The following is a 16,997-nucleotide window of genomic DNA, read 5'->3' on the forward strand; positions in this document are numbered from 1 at the left end:
AGGGAGGGAGGAGAATGAAGAAGAGGAGGTGGGTGGGTGAGGGAGTAATAAGGGGGTGAAGGGAGGGGTCGTTTAGAGGCAGGGAGAGGGTGGTTACTCTCCCTGCTCTCTACCTTACTCAGCAACCAGTCTCCACCCTTCTTGCCTCCCTCCTTTCTTCCTTCCCAGCTTGTTTTGTCATTCCCTAACTCTTCCTCCTCCCTCTCTCTCCTTCCCTTCCTTCTCCCTCCATCGCTATCCTAAGATATTCCTGTTTCCTTCTTCTACTTTCTCCGTTTCTTTCCTCCCATTTTTCTTCACATTAATATTCATTATTCAACAGTTTCCCCTCTCCACTGATCCCTCCTCCACCTTCCATTCATCTTATCTCCCCCACTTCCTCTCTACCTTCACTATCAATATTTACCCACCCAGTGCCTCCCTTCTTCATCTTTTCTCTCCTTTCCATTTCATCTGTATCTTCCCTCCTTCCCTTTCATCCCTTCCTTGCCTCTTATCAATCCACTCCATCACTGCTTTTCTTCTTATCCTCCGTATCTACATGTCATCTACTCGATCATCTTCAACGCCTCCCTACCTTCTCCCTTCCATCCTCATTCATCACTGCTTTCCTCCTTTTCCATTCTCTTTCTATAACTTCTCCCTTACCCCTTCATTTATATAGTTTCTCTCACTTTCCCAATCTATCCTTACATCTTATCTTCACTCCTATCTCTTTTATCTCCGTTTTACATCCTATTCCTTACTTCTATCTACTTCCTACCTTCCCCTGTTACCCTTCTCCCATCTAATCTTTACTCTCATTTCTTATTTATTTCCATTTCCGTTCCATATCTTCTTCCCTCCTGCTCTCATTCTATTACCCTTTTATCCCTTTTTATCTTCACTCCCAGCCTCCCTTCCTATCCCATCTTTACTGTTATCTACTTCGTTCCACATTCTCTTCCCTATTTTCTATTTTAATTCTTTCCTGTCTTTCCCTGCTTCTCTCTTCACTCCCTTCCTCTCCTCCCTCTGTTACACTTCTATCCCTATTCACCTTCACTCCCAGCCTCCCTTCCTTTCCCATCTTCACTCTTATTTACTTCGTTCCACATTCTCTTCCCTATTTTCTATTTTAATTCTTTCCTGTCTTTCCCTGCTTCTCTCTTCACTCCCCTCCTCTCCCCCCCTCTATTACACTTCTATCCCTATTCATCTTCACTCCCAGCTTCCCTTCCATCCTCTCCTCCCCTTACCAGCATCCCTCCTTCCTCCTCTCTCCCTCCCTTCCCCAGCTGGCCCTTCACGCAGCACCTGTCGCCCAGCCCCGCACCACACACACCACTGGCCACCTCGTTAGCCAAGACGGATGAGGGTTACACATGGAATGGCCTAAACTCACAAATCCAACTTCAATTAGAACTCACACACTTATTGGCCTTCACGGTTTTTAAGCTTTTAACTTTCCTACCCCCTTTCGATGATTTTCTTCTCTCCCTCCCTTTCTTTTTTTAAACATCCCTTTCACGGTTCTTTTTTTTTTTACTTTTATTACCTTTCTCTCGGTTTTTCTCCTTTAATTTCCTTCTCTTCCTCCCTCTCTCCTCCTATTATAACCATTCATTTCCCTTTCACAGATTTTCTCCATAACTTTCCCTCCCTTTCAGACTTTTTCTTCATAATTTTCCTTCACATTTAAACTTCCCTCTCTGGCTAATTTTTCTCCATTATTTTACTTCCCTTTGAAACATTTACTTTCATATCAGCTTTTCTCCATAATTTTCTTTCCTCGTCCACTTTTATTTAATTTCCCTTCCCTGTCACTTCTCCTGCACTGCCATTTCATTTTTCCTTCCTTCCTTCCTTACCACTTACACTATTTCCCTTCACGGTTTTTCTTAATAACATTCCTTAACTTTATTAGCGATGATTAAAACACTACACAGCAACATCCCTACCCCTCCCTCCCTCCCTCCCTCTCTCTCCCTCCCTATCCCCATCCCCCTCTTCTATTGCCAATCTACCAACAAACACTTCTTTATGGTATTCCTCCTCACCTCCTGTTCTCCCTCCTTTCTCTTCCCCTCTCAAAACATTTCCCTTTCCTTTCCTCAATCATACCCAAGAGATACTTCCCTCCCTCTACCTCCTCCCTCCATTTCTACCCTTTACCACCACCACCACCACCATCCCAAGACCACGTGACCACCTCCACCTCCACCACCACCACCTTGTCATACTATCTGTCACAATCACAAGCGGTTGACTGACACGCTCCTGGGAGGGAAGAAACAAGGGATGAAGGAGATAACTGGGAGATGGAGAGGTGGAGATAGACGAAGGACGGAGATGGGGAGAGAAGAGGCCAATGGAAGGAGAGAAGAGGGAGAAAAAGAGAACAGGTCATTGAAGTGTTGGGAGAGATGAAAAGGGTGAGAGGGAGAGAGGGAGGAGATGAAAGGGAAATGGAGGTAGAGAGAGATAAGAGATATGGAGAGAAGAGGCAAGGGAGAGAAGAGATCGGGTGGAGTGTTGGAAGCGAAGAGGGAGAAAAGGGAGGGAGATATGGAGAGAAGAGGAAGGGAAACAACAGGTTAAGTGGAGGGAACTGAAAGAGAGGGGGGGAGGAGAGGGAGATGGAGAAAGGGAGAGATGGAAGAGAAAACTGAAAAGGAATAATGAAAGAAAGAGGGGAAGAGAGGGAGAGGGAAGGAGAGGAAGAGAAGCTGCCGTTGCTATGGACTACTGAGGGAGGGGAGAGAAATGAGGGAGAGTGGGAGGGAGAGGTGGAGAGAAAGAAGGAATAATGATGGAAGAGGAAGAAAGTGGGGGAGAGAGGAGGAAAGAAGGGAGGTAGCGGTTGTTAGGGGTACGAATGAGGGAGAGGAGGAGGAGGAGGAGGAGGAGAGAGGGAGGGAGATCAAGGACGAAGGAAGGAAGTGGCAGAAAAAAGAGCAGAGAGAGAGAGAGAGAGAGAGAGAGAGAGAGAGAGAGAGAGAGAGATGCTTAGGGTCATAAGGATCATCTCTACGTTAGCAATATCAACCTTGCTTGTTGTTTGTTTTTATGAAGCAAGAAAGGGAGGGCGGGAGGGAGGAAGGAAGGGAGGGAGGAGAAGGAGAGATCTAAGTGACCATCAACATCCTTCACTATCACGAGAGAGAGAGAGAGAGAGAGAGAGAGAGAGAGAGAGAGAGAATACCTCTCTCTCTCTCTCTCTCTCTCTCTCTCTCTCTCTCTCTCACACACACACACACACACACACACACAAAGAAACAACTAAACGTGCTCATCATAAACAACGTGAGTGTGTGTGTGTGTGTGTGTGTGTGTCAGTCATGTCCCGTAACAATGGCTGCAGACGAGAGAGAGAGAGAGAGAGAGAGAGAGAGAGAGAGAGAGAGACTATTGATCGCTGGCTAGAACAAGGGAGGGAGAGAAAGAGAAGAGAGGTAGAGGGGGAAAGGAGAGAAATATCGACCTCACCTTTTTGAGCATGTTGACCAATCAACTAGATTTCGACGTGGACTTTTATTTTTTTCCATCATTCCCTTACTATCAACGCTATAATGCCACCCAAATACTTTAATACATCCTTTAATACAGCTTTTTTTCATATACAACTTTTCTAATACGTTTTTTTTCCATCATTCCCTTACTATCAACGCTATAATGCCACTCAAATACTTTAATACATCCTTTAATACAGCTTTTTTTCATATACAACTTTTCTAATACGTTTTTTTTTCCATCATTCCCTTACTATCAACGCTATAATGCCACTCAAATATTTTAATACATCCTCTAATACAATTTTTCTAATAAGCTTTTTTTTCCATCATTCCCTTACTATCAACACTATAACACTACCCGAATGATCCTCAAATACAGCTTTTTATCAATCACAACTCATGTCAACCAAACCATCTATTTATTTTTTAATACTTTACCGTCAGTCTTATTGTTCATCATTATCTTACTATATGAGTATTATGAAGTCACGCAAATGATCCTCTAGTACAGTTTATCAACCACAACTCATGTCACCCAAACTGTCATTACGTCACCCAAACCATCTATTACTTTCTTTTATTCTCCCTTTTATTATTTTACTCTTTCCTTTCCTGTCACATATTTTACATCAAGAGGACTATGTTTGGGTCTAGCACTTTTTTTTTGTATATATATTGTCCCTCAGTACCCTTTCAAGGATCTCAATAATAATAATAATAATAATGTTTTTATCTCGTCTGCCTAACAAGTTTAAATTTCTTTCTCCGCTCAGAAGTAACAGAGGCACGTGGCTATGTGAAAAGATACGTCTCTCTCTCTCTCTCTCTCTCTCTCTCTCTCTCTCTCTCTCTCTCCGGGGGTAGGGTACGAAGGGGGTGGGAGTGTGAAAGTCGCCCTAATCAGATAAAGGAACATTTACACAGCCTCGCCATCACGGAGAGGACGGTGACTGTTGACAAGCTACCCAGTTACTCAGTCCATTAAGAACACGTTATTAGGTTAGGTAAGCGTAATTGAAAGCCACTAATAAGAGCTAGGAGTAATTGAAGGTACCTAAGCGGGCTCTATGGATACTAATTCTGTTATATATTAATTGGGAACGTTTCTAAAGCAGATGATTATGAAGAATGGGTGCAAATAGTTTTTCTTTTATCGGTGTTACATCTATACACATACTAGGGGCAAATATATATTCTCGACAATTTTTAAACACATAATATTTCACGCTCTTGAGACATGGCTAGTTTCGTGAGCAAGTCTCCTTAAGTGTTGTCTAATTATATTTAGTTTTATTTGCACAAGTTAAGATGAGGCTGATGATTATGAAGAATGGGTATTTTTTCATCGATTAAAGTTTGTTCAGATTAACTGGACGCTATTAACAAGGCTCTCTACTTGTACTTGTTTGGTTATGTAGTATCAATTATTTAAAGAAAGTTATGGTGCTCTGGTATGAATGATTGGGGGTCAACTTCTCTTAGCATAATTACTAAGTGAATCAATTAATACATAAATAGCATATAAATAAAAGGAATGGAAAAGGTATATAGAATGTAAATACAAACACCATCCATCTATTTTCATGAGTAAAAGTAATAAGTGAAGAAATTAATATAGGAAGTAGACAAAAAAAAAAAAAAAAGTATATAACTAGTATGAAATTAATGAGGTAAATACAGACTACCCACTTATTTCCATTCACGACTATAATTAAGTCAAATCAATATAGTAAAGAAGATATATAAAGCCAATATGTATAAAATAAGTACTAAAATAAAATATATATGTAGATTGATTCATTATAGTGTACCTTACAACCTCACTATTGACTAGACAAAAAATAATGAGTCAAAACTGATTAGATAACAAAAAATAACAGTATAAACACCCTTAATTTCTCTCTCTCTCTCTCTCTCTCTCTCTCTCTCTCTCTCTCTCTCTCTCTCTCTGCACAGTGACTGATTAGATGATTAAAACGCAGTAAACACCACTTCTCTCTCTCTCTCTCTCTCTCTCTCTCTCTCTCTCTCTCTCTCTCTCTCTCTCTCTCCAATGCTATATATCTGCCTCCAGAGAGAATATTCCTCCCACCAGCGCCTGCCACCAACACACAGTTCCCATCTCGCTCCTTCTCCTGCCCCATCTTCTCCCTCTTCCCTCCTCTTGCATCTTGCCCCCCTCATCCTCTTCCCCTTTCTCGTGAGTCTTGCCCCTCCTCCTCTTCCATTTTACCCCTCACCCCTCCCCTCCTCTTGTATTTTGTTCTTCCTTATTTCCTATCTTGCACCCTCCTCCTCCATGTTCCTTTTTCATCCCTCCCCTCCTCTTACCCCCTCACTCCTCTCCTCCTCTACCTTCACCCCCCCCTCCTCCTCCTCCTCCTCTAGCATCTTTTCCCCTTATCCTCATCTCCCATCTCGGCTTTTTCCTCCACCTCCTCCTCCTCCTCCTCCTCACTTTCCCAACATAAAAGAAACATCCGCAAATAAACAAAATAAGAGGGAAAAGTATATTAAGGTTAAAGCAACAAGATTATGTATGCAAGGAGGAAAATGTAACTGTGAAAAATAAATAAAATAAGAAAAATATGAAGAATGAATATCATACTTTCCAGACCCCAAAAAAAGCGAAAGCAGAAAGCTGAAGAATATAAAAGAAAAATATATATCGAGTCCTGAGAGAAATATAGCAAAAAAAAAAAAAAATAACAATAACCAGACCATGTCCAAAAGCCAGCGGGAAAAAAATTGGGGAAAGTGACAAGAGAGAGAGAGAGAGAGAGAGAGAGAGAGAGAGAGAGAGAGAGAGAGAGAGAGAGAGAGAGAAACCAAACCACTCGCCCAAAGCCATCCAAAACACACACACACACACACACACACACAGGGCGAACGAAAGAAAAGGAAAAAAAGGAAACGAAAAGAAAAAAGCGAACACCTTCCAAAGCCATCCAAACACACACACACACACACACACACACACACACACACACACACACCGAGTGATGCCAAAATAATCACACGTAGCAAGCAAAACTTTTCCAAAACCAACCCACCAACTCGAGTTTTTCCCTCCATTTTTTTATCTCCCCTTTTATTTATGCTTTTGGAGGAGGAGGAGGAGGAAGAATACTCTCTCTCTCTCTCTCTCTCTCTCTCTCTCTCTCTCTCTCTCTCTCTCTCTCTGGGTGTTTGTTCGCAAGATTAAATTAACATGTACACGACTTGCTGATAAAAACATAACTTATAAGCTGATTACGGACTTGAATCCCATTACACGAAAACAATATGATGGTGGTAATGATAATGGTGGTGGTGGTGGTGGTGATGGTGGTAATGATGGAGGTGGTAACGGTGGTGATGGTGGCGGAAGAAGAAAAAATAATCCACCGTAGAGCAAGAAGAGAAGATGGAAACATGAAGAGAATATGAAGATAAATAGAGAGATGAAACGGAGGGGAGGAAATACGAAAAAGGAGGAAGAATAGAAAAAGAGGAAGAGAAAAAAAATAAGAAAATACGAAAAAAAGAGGAAAAGGAGAGAGGAAGAGAAAGACGCAACAGAAGGGAGGAAATACGAAGAGACGAAGAACAGACGATGAGACGAAGAACAGAAACAATTAAAAAAGAAAAAGGAAAAACAGAATGGAAACAAGAAAAAGAGGAAGAGAAAGCGAGGAAGAAAGAAACACAAAACAAGGAAGAAAGCACGTAAAAAGAGGAAGAATAAAGAAGAAAAAAAAGATACAAAACAGAAGAAAGGAAATACGAAAAAATAGAAAGAGGAAGAGAAAGACAAAACAGAAGTGAAAACGAAAACAAAGATGAAGAAAGTAACCAACCACAATCATTCCTTTCTCCCTTCTACAAGACACGTCAGGGAGGGGGGAAGGGGGGAGAAAGTAAGAGGGAGGGAGGGGGGTATTATCATTATCATCATCAACAGCAGGAGGGAGCCACATGCTATCAAGGGTCAACACGCCACAGCCACATCAGGAGTCACATCATCCACACCACCGAATTAACGCCTCTCTCTCTCTCTCTCTCTCTCTCTCTCTCTCTCTCTCTCTCTCTCTCGCAATGGGTCAGAGAAGTGCTTAACATCGCAATAAACATCCATTAAATTAGTAGCATTATCTTCCATCATTTATCTAGTTCTCTCTCTCTCTCTCTCTCTCTCTCTCTCTCTCTCTCTCTCTCTCTCTCTCTCTTTGAATCTTTGTTTCCTCCACGATCAAGATTACATTAGACAGTTTCAAGCTCCTCTCTCTCTCTCTCTCTCTCTCTCTCTCTCTCTCTCTCTCTCTCTCTCTAAGGAAGCGGGTCTCGATATGGAATTTATTGCAGAAGCCAGATTGCAAACAGAGGCAAGCTGGAGAGGGGATGAAGGCACACTAATGCTGCAATGTTCTCTCTCTCTCTCTCTCTCTCTCTCTCTCTCTCTCTCTCTCTCTCTCTCTGTCGGGGGTGTGGTTGGTCACTGGTCACTCAACTCTCTCAGTAACAACGCATTAGGGAGAGAGGGGGGGGAGGGAGACCAAACTGTAATTATGATTTGGTCTCAGCGTTCTCTCTCTCTCTCTCTCTCTCTCTCTCTCTCTCTCTCTCTCTGCGGCAGCCGGCCCACGCCATTATCGTGTTATCTCTAATAGTCCCACCAGCATTGAGCGCCCTAGTCAAGGCTGCCTCTCTCTCTCTCTCTCTCTCTCTCTCTCTCTCTCTCTCTCTCTCTCTCTCTCTCTCAACATATTGAAGCTCTTTAACGCACGGTCTTTCTCTTCCACGGTTATTGCAAGTGAGAGAGAGAGAGAGAGAGAGAGAGAGAGAACCCAGTTTTTTTTATCTTACATACAAGACAGTCACTCACGGGCGCCTGGGTACAAAGGTTTCAACTGCGTCTCTCTCTCTCTCTCTCTCTCTCTCTCTCTCTCTCTCTCTCTCTCTCTCTCTCTCTCTCTCTCTCATACAACTTCCACATTCCTTTAATCAAATTACCCCGCGTAGCCCTCTGCTGAAATTCAATTGTTCTTTGCTATTTACCCTTCTCTCTCTCTCTCTCTCTCTCTCTCTCTCTCTCTCTCTCTCTCTCTCTCTCTCTCTCTCGAAATATTTTATCCTCTTGTCTTTCAATTACCTTCTCTTTCTTTCCTCTTTGTTCTTCATTCTTTGTTCCTCAATCTGATACATTTTCCATTCCCCTCTCTCTCTCATTAATTTCCTTCCTTCCTTTTTTCATTCATTCATTATTTTCCTACATTTTTTTTCCTTCCATTCGTTCTTTTTGCAATCTCTCTCTCTCTCTCTCTCTCTCTCTCTCTCTCTCTCTCTCTCTCTCTCTCTCGGGCGGGCAAGGTAAGCCAGTCCTCATCTACGTCGCACCTACAATCGGCCAACACCTTCCTCTCATTAACCCCCGAAGGCTCTCCTTATAGGAAAAACCGCTACCTACCTAACTACCAAGGGGGGGGAGAGAGAGAGAGAGAGAGAGAGAGAGAGAGAGAGAGAGAGAGAGAGAGAGAGTAATAAGGAATGATAACAGAGATAAGGATATAATAATGAAGGGTAAATGGTGATAAGGAGATAAATATAAGTTGAGAATAAAAAATGGAACAATGAAAGGAAAAAAGGAAGAAAAAGGAATTGAAAGGCAGAGGATAAAATAATATAAGGAAGAATTATAAAGGGAAAGGAGATAAACAGAGAGAGAGAGAGAGAGAGAGAGAGAGAGAGAGAGAGAGAGAGAGAGAGAGAGAGAGAGAGAGAGAGAATAATAAGGTAGCAACAATTTCCCTGATTATATATATACAAACGTGAGAACTAGACTAGACCAGAGCTAGACTAAAGCTAAGCTCGCTAATGAATACACACACACACACACACACACACACTCATTAACCCTGCCCAGCCCATCCAGCCTCATTACTCGCCGCCCGATTCGTGCCATCAACAACTTTAGCCAATTAGAAGGTAATATTTAAATCCCAAGGCTTCCCTCAAACGCATAACTGCACAGGTGAACGAAGGGAGGAAGTGGAGGATGATGGAGGGAATAAAGAGAAAGGGAGAAAAGACAAAGGGAGAGATAGGGGATAGGAGGATCAGGAGGAAGATGGGAGTGGAGGATGAGGGATAAGAGTGATAGTAGATGCAACGATGAAGGGAGAAAGGGATCGGATGTAGAAGAGGGAGGAGGAGGAAGTGAGTGGAGAATGGGGGAGGGGGGGATAGAGAAGGGAAGTGAGATGTGATGATAAAGGTAGAGAGAATGAGGGGCATGAGGAGGATAGAAGGTGAAGATGAGAGATAAGGAAGAGTGAAGGGCATAGATGTGAAGATGATGGGAGAGAAAGAGGGAGATAAACTGTAGAAGGAGCAAGAGGAAGAGTAACGGCTAAATGCGTGTAGGAGTAGGAGGAATGCAAGATGGGATGGAGAGGAAGAGAGAGGAGGAGGAGGAGGACAGGATGGAGAGAGGAGAGACAATGTAGGTGGACAGGATGAGATAGTAGGAAGCGAGAGACTTGGAGGAGTAGAGAATGTTAGGACAGAATGGAGAATTAGCAGAACAGGGAGAGATGAGGAAGAGGAAGAGGGAGGGAGGTAAGGCAAGTAATAGGAGAGACATGGAGGTAAGATAGAACATAAACAGGAGAGAAAAACTGAATAACTATTAACAGAACAGGAAGGGATAGAGGGGGAGGAGGAGGAAGAGGAGAGGGAGGAAAAAGGAAAGATGAAAGGCATAAAAGGAGAGAAAAACTATAGAATTATTAACAAAACAGGAAGGGATAGAGGAGGAGGAGAGAGAGAAGAGGAAGAGGAGAGGAAAAAGGAGGGATGAAAGGCATATCAGGTAAGACAGAATTTAAGCAGGAGAAAAAAATGTATAATTATTAACAGAACAGGAAGGAAGGGATAGAGGGAGGAAGGAAAGGAGTTAGGGGAGGAGAGAGGGAGAGGGACATAGAGGTTAAGACGTGTGGAGGAGATGGATGGGCGCGTTAGGTTAATAAACACATGTCAGGGGATGAATTTTATCTCTCATTGGTGGGTTAGTGGATCTATTTCCGTCCCCATTGGTCATCTCGGGTTCCATTAACGCTGATATTCCCTCGTAACACTGTGTTCTAGCCTTCTCGGAACAGTCACTCACCCCCACCTTGGTTCCTATCATGTTTTACTACCGTCTCTAATTACGGCATTATTCTCTGACGGCCAACACGCAAAGTGGTTTTTTTTTCTATTTTTGTTTAGCTTCGTGGTTCTGGCAGGAATTTATCTGGGGAAAGTTGTCTGGAGCATCCTAGAAGACTTTACTTTTCAATATATTTTAGTTTTGCTACATTTCTTTTATCACAGCATTTTATCTGACTCCCTAAACACAAATTATGAAGTGATTTTTGCTGTTTCATGCGTATAGTAATCAGCTGGAGTTAAGTGAAGGCTCCTCAAACTTTAGAACTTGTAACTTTCAATTTATCATCATTCTTTACTAACCCAATTATTGTCCGACTACCTAAACACAGATTATTAAGTGAGTTTTGTTGTTTCATGCTTCTTTTAATCTTCGACTACCTAAACACAGATTATTAAGTGAGTTTTGTTGTTTCATGCTTCTTTTAATCAGTGGAAGTAATGTGAAGCCTCCTCAAATTTTGGAACTTGTAACATACCAATTTCGCATCATTCTTTACTAACCCAATTATTGTCCGATTGCCTGAACACAAATTAGCAAGTGGGTTTTGTTGCTTCATGCTTCTTTTAATCAGTGGGAGTAATGTGAAGCCTCCTCAAATTTTAGAACTTGTAACATTTCAATTTTACATCATTCTTCATTAAGCCTCCTCTAAATCTCGTCTTTAAAATATTTCAATTCAATTTTTAACTCTTCTTAAAACAGCTTTATTATCTTACTCCCAACACACACAAATTATGATGTTGATTTTTGTTTCATGGCTCCGACAATATTTCAATACATTAATAAATTTTACACCATTTTAAGCCTCCTCTAAATCTCTTTACAATATTTCAATACATTAATAAATTTTACACCATTCCTTACAAACAGCTTTATTATCCGGGTCCCAACACACGCAAATTATGATGTTGGTTTTTCTCGTTTCATTCTTGTATCACGAATTTATCAGCGGCAGTTAATTGAAGTGTACTCTAAATTTAGTCTTGAAAAATATAATACACTAATTTCCGACCATATGCTTAATAGCTGCATCATTATCTGACTGCCCACACTTTTTCTTGTGTTCCTATCAGTGAAATCAATTAAACCCTTCTAAAACCTTGACATTATGACATTTCAATACTTCAAATTTACATTTTTTATTGACGGCCAACACGTTTTTTTTTTTTTTTTTTTTTTTACATTCCATGCTTCAAACACGAATGCTTTAAACAATTAATATCAAAACACAGCCTTAGCCTAACTTCCCTTTCTACGTGCTGTTATTGCGGCCGAAAGTAACAGCAAATATGAGCTGGTGTCTTTGTCTTGCGCCTTCAGCACCCATAAATCAATCAAAAATAAATAATTTCAGACCACAACCTTCCCCGAACTTCCCTTCCTTCGAACTGTTGCTGCTTCGAGTTATTGCTGCCGAAAGTAACAGCAAATAAATTATGATGTTTTTACTCTTTAGTCTTATGCTACTGTCTTTGTCTTACGCCTTCAACACCAATAAATCAATAAAACAACAACTCATTTCAAAACACAGCCTCACCCTAACTTCCCTTCCTTTGACATGTAATTACTGTCGAAAATAACGGCAAATATGAACTGCTGTCTTTAGTCTAATGCTACTGTCTTTGTCCTGCGCCTTCAACACCAAATCAATAAAAATAAATCATTTCAAAACACAGCCTTGCCTTACTTCTTTCTAGCTGTTATTGCGGCCGAAAGCAATAGCAAATAACTTATGATCTGCTGTCTATGTCATGCTGCTGTCTTACGTCTTGCGCCTTCAACGTCAATAAATCAATAAAAAACAAATCATTTCAAAACACAGCCTCACACAAACTTCCATTCCTTTGTCCCAGCACTAAGTAACTGCAAATAAGCCGCTTTCCTTCCTCTCTTTACGCTCACACTCCCATTTCTCAAGGTCAGCTCACTCTCATTGCTTTTCCTCTCTCTCTCTCTCTCTCTCTCTCTCTCTCTCTCTCTCTCTCTCTCTCTCAGGATCCTCCACAGAGCCGCTTTACAAACACTATTAATTCCGGGGCCCATGAAAAGCACTCCACTTTCTCACTCGTGCCGCGGCGTAAGACACACACAAACAGACAGGCGCACACAGATACAAACACCACCCCTCCCCGCCTCGCCTCTGAGCCAACCACACACACACACACACACACGCACATTAGCACGCAACACCACCAAACACCTTCACCAAAATAATAAATAATAAATAGACACCCCCCCCCCCCACACACACACGAAGGTAAAACAAACACTACTACACGACAGGGAAACCAATTTACACACACACACGCACACAAACACAGGTACTATACACTCAAGGAAATAAACAGCATAATAATAATAGTAATAATAACGATAATAATATATACAAATTTTTTACACAATCTCATTTCAAGAAACTGAGACGGTTGATGGCTTAGGCAGCTGGGACACACACACACACACACACACACACACACACACACAATCCCTTTCCTCTCATCCCTCCTTTCTCACGCTCTCCCGCACTCTTACCCTTTCTTCCTTCTCTCCCTCCTTTCCTCCATCAATGTTTCTCCTTCCTATCCTCTTTCCTCCAATCTGTCACTTCTTATCCTCTTTTCTATCCTTCCCTGAACCTCTCTTATTTCCTTCTTCCTATCTCCTTCCTCTCGTATCTGCTCCTCTTCTAATTTCATTCTTCACTGCATCGTTCTTTTTTTTTCTTTTCCATTCTCCTTCCCTTCCTTCAATCTTCCTTTTTTATGATACTTCTGCTTGACTTCCTTCTTCCTTGCCTACCGCTCTCTCCCTCCTCCCCTCCTCCTCTTTACCCTCAGGCAATCTTTCGTTTTTTTTTTTGTTTTTTTTTTGCCTACATCCTCTCCTCCTCTCTCTTCCTTTACTCATTTTCCTCTTGGCTTTCTTCTTCACTTCCCTTCTCTTTCCGTTCTTCTCTTTTTAACTTCAGACCTTCCTTATTTCTTATCTTTTTTCCATAATTATTTTCCTTCCCATCTGCTCCTTTTTTTACTACTTTAAACTTTTCCGTCTTGCCTCTCCTCTCTCCTTCCTCCTCTTCTTAGCTCTATGTATTTCTTGTCTATCCCTTCCTGCTTCTATTTTGCATTCCCTTCCTCCTCTCTCTCGCAGTTTTCCTTCGTTCTTTCCTTGCCTCGTCCTACATTCTCCTCCTTCCCTCATTCTTCACCCTTCTAGATTCCCTCGTCTTCGTCCTACTCTTCTCCCTTTCTCTTTCCCTCTCCTCGGTTCCCTCATTCTCCAAGTTTTCCATCTTCACCTTGCCTCACCCTCTTCCTTCCTCCCTTCCCTCTTTCTCCTACTTTTCCTTCTTTGCTTCTCCTCTCCTAGTTTTCCTTATTCCTTGCTTTGCCTCACCCATCCTCCCTTCCTTGCCTGACTCTCCCGCCTTCTTCCCTAAATCTTTCCCCACCTAGTTTTCCTTCTTCCTTCCCTTGCCCCGCCACCCTCCTCCTTCCTCCCTTCCTTGCCGTAATCCCGCTTCGGTGCTCTCGTCTTGCCTACAACGCGGCCCAGTTAATCAAGGCGAGTGGTTGGGTCTCTTGCTGATAACTAAATGGACTGCTCGCGTAATATACGAAAAGGTCGAACCTCCCCCACAGAATCGCATTAAGAGTTGTGATCCTGCTGGAGGAAGACGGAGACGCACACGAGGAGGAGGAGGAGGAGGAGGAAAAGAAAAAGGGTATAGGAGGGAGGAGAGAGGGGGGGGGGTAAGGTAGGGAGAGGAAAATGATGAGACTACGATCTGTTGTGGCGCCTTCAATCCCGGGCAAAAACAAAAGATAGTCGGCTTAGGTCTTCTTATAGGGTCTGATAACACTGCCAGCGTGATAAGGAGGCCGAAGCTGAAGGGGGAGGAGGAACATGGCGAAGAGTAACAGGGAATCATAAGAGGAGAGATACGATATGAAAGGAGAAAGGGAAACAGAAATAGATACTGAAACATAGATAAAATGGGAAAAGGAGAGGGAAGAGGAGCAAGAATGGGAAAAGGGTTAAGTAGGAAGTCGATAAGTAACAGGAAAACATGATAAAAGATGACGAATGAAAGAAGGAAGAGAAACACAGGAACAGGTGGAGAAAAAAGGATGAGATAGGAAGAGAAAGAGGGGGCAAGAGCGACATGAGGGGGAAAAGGGATGAGATAGGAAGAGTCAAAGGGTTCAGTAGGAAAAGAAAGAGGGAAGGAAGAGTAACATGGATATAGGGTCAATAGAAGATGGGGGAGGGCAGAAAGCTTATCATCTCCTGCCCATTTGTACTTCTATAATTGAATGGATACGGGGGACACTAGGAGGGAGACTGACTGGCATGACATGGGCTGGGGAGCAATAAATCACCAGCACTTTGACGACCATGAATAATGAAGATGAACGATACTGGGCACCATACTAGGCCGGCTATGGTGATAAGGGGAAAAAATGTAGGTTACCGAAGCTTCTTATAGACTGGTGACTGGCTAACATGAGAGAGAGAGAGAGAGAGAGAGAGAGAGAGAGAGAGAGAGAGAGAGAGAGAGAGAGAGAGAGAGAGAGAGAGAGAGAGAGAGAGAGAGAGAGAGGGGGGGGGTAGAAGGGGATAGGCTAAAAGATTAAAAGAAAGAAAACAAAGAGGAAAGAAAGAAAAGGCAGTTGAAAGACAGAGGAAAATATGAGAGAGAGAGAGAGAGAGAGAGAGAGAGAGAGAGAGAGAGAGAGAGAGAGAGAGAGAATAAATAGGCAGGTGTGAAGGTGAGCTACTCCTACCAACGCCCACCTCTACCTAAACGAGAGAGGTAGGAGGAGGAGGAAGAGGAAGAAGAGGAGGAGGACGAGGAGGAGATATGATTACAGAAACGCGAGGGTTTTTACTTTTCCTCTGGAGCGAAAACCTTCACGAAAACAAAGGAAATTGCACAAAGGGAAAGACAAATACAGCTATCATATTATCTAGCATCGCCGGGAGTCAGACGCAGAAGGCTGGGCCGGAAAGATAGCAGGACGAAGAGATAAAAGGAAAGGTAGTGAAAAGAACGGGGACATGAGATGAAGACGATAAGCGAAATGGAGTTAGAGGAATGATGAATTAATATGTGGATAGAGAAATAAGATAAAGCAGGAAGAAGGGAATGAAAAGAAGACGCGAAAAATAAATTGTTATTGTAAGAACAAACATCTACGTGGGAAGTTGACGACGTTATGTGAAGAAAAAGATTAAAGGTTAAAGGGTACGATAACAGGAAGGTATAAAATGAGGAAGGAAGAAAGGAAGAAAGAGGGACAAAGAAGAAAACGTTAGTGTAAGAAGAGCACGGAAACAGCAAAAAGAGTGGTGACGTAGGGTGAATAAATATACAGAAAGGATAAGAGGCAGGAAGGGAGAAGGGAAAGGAGAGAAAGGTGCAAGTAATAAAAGGACAGGGAACGAAAATAAAGGTGATTGCAGGTCAGAGAGGTAAGCTGCACAACCTCCCCTTCCCTCCCTTTGCAATATAAACAAGCCCATTACCCTTTGCCTGCCTCGAAAGAGTGAACGAGTGCTTTGGTGATTTGTGTGTGTGGGTGGGTGGAAAGAATAAAGGCAGCAAAAATAAACTCGCCATTAAGAGAACAAACAACAAACTGTGATGGGTCTTTCAAATGCATAAAACATACTCCTGACATCAAAAGTTAAAACAATAACCTTGAAAAACAAACCCTGTTGCTGCTACACGGGTTACACATATAAACATTCTCCTGAAAACAACGCTGACATGTAAACGGAGGAAATATATGTATGTGTAGAAGGTTTGAGGTAAATATTTGGTACACACATTATAATCAAGTGTACCCTGAAACCATACACATACAATGTTTATTGGGTAAATGTTGAAACAATGTATATGCGTTCAAGAGAGTGAAATGTGTATACAAACCTACCTTACATGCCACAAGGAATAAAATGTAAATCTGGGTAAATGTATGCGTATCCACGAACACTGTAGGAAAAAGCAGCAGTGTGTACAAATACCTAAACTGTAAACCAGAAAATATATAATGTAAAAAAAGTGGAGTAAATATATAAACATGTAAACTCGTGAGGACGATGGAGGTAGTGTGGGTGTCCATTGTGGTGTCTGTGAAACTCTGCAAGGGTTTATCTTTTTGGCAGAGTAATATTACAACAGTGGAGGCATACTCAAGCATGAAGCAAGATGGCTGGCTGGCTGGCGGGAGGTTTTGTATGTGCCGCCTTGAACGAGCGCTCTTTTCAAGTTTTACACCGTCGTTTACAGCATACAACAACGC

The 16,997-nt window shown here is 42.2% G+C and overlaps 1 protein-coding gene and 1 long non-coding RNA gene across 8 annotated transcripts in view; both read right to left on the reverse strand.

The window, feature by feature from the left end:
* LOC127000324 (heterogeneous nuclear ribonucleoprotein L-like) overlaps positions 1-16,997 on the reverse strand; it is a 268,424-nt gene that overhangs the window by 250,032 nt on the left and 1,395 nt on the right. The window lies entirely within an intron of this gene.
* LOC127000327 (uncharacterized) lies at positions 9,185-15,291 on the reverse strand. The gene is made up of 2 exons (XR_007753913.1): positions 11,067-15,291; positions 9,185-11,007 (listed from the first exon to the last, which is right to left on the reverse strand). It is a non-coding gene; the product is annotated as an uncharacterized LOC127000327 (long non-coding RNA).

The sequence above is a fragment of the Eriocheir sinensis genome, chromosome 18 (genome assembly GCF_024679095.1).
Source record: "Eriocheir sinensis breed Jianghai 21 chromosome 18, ASM2467909v1, whole genome shotgun sequence".
NCBI lineage: Eukaryota > Metazoa > Arthropoda > Malacostraca > Decapoda > Varunidae > Eriocheir > Eriocheir sinensis.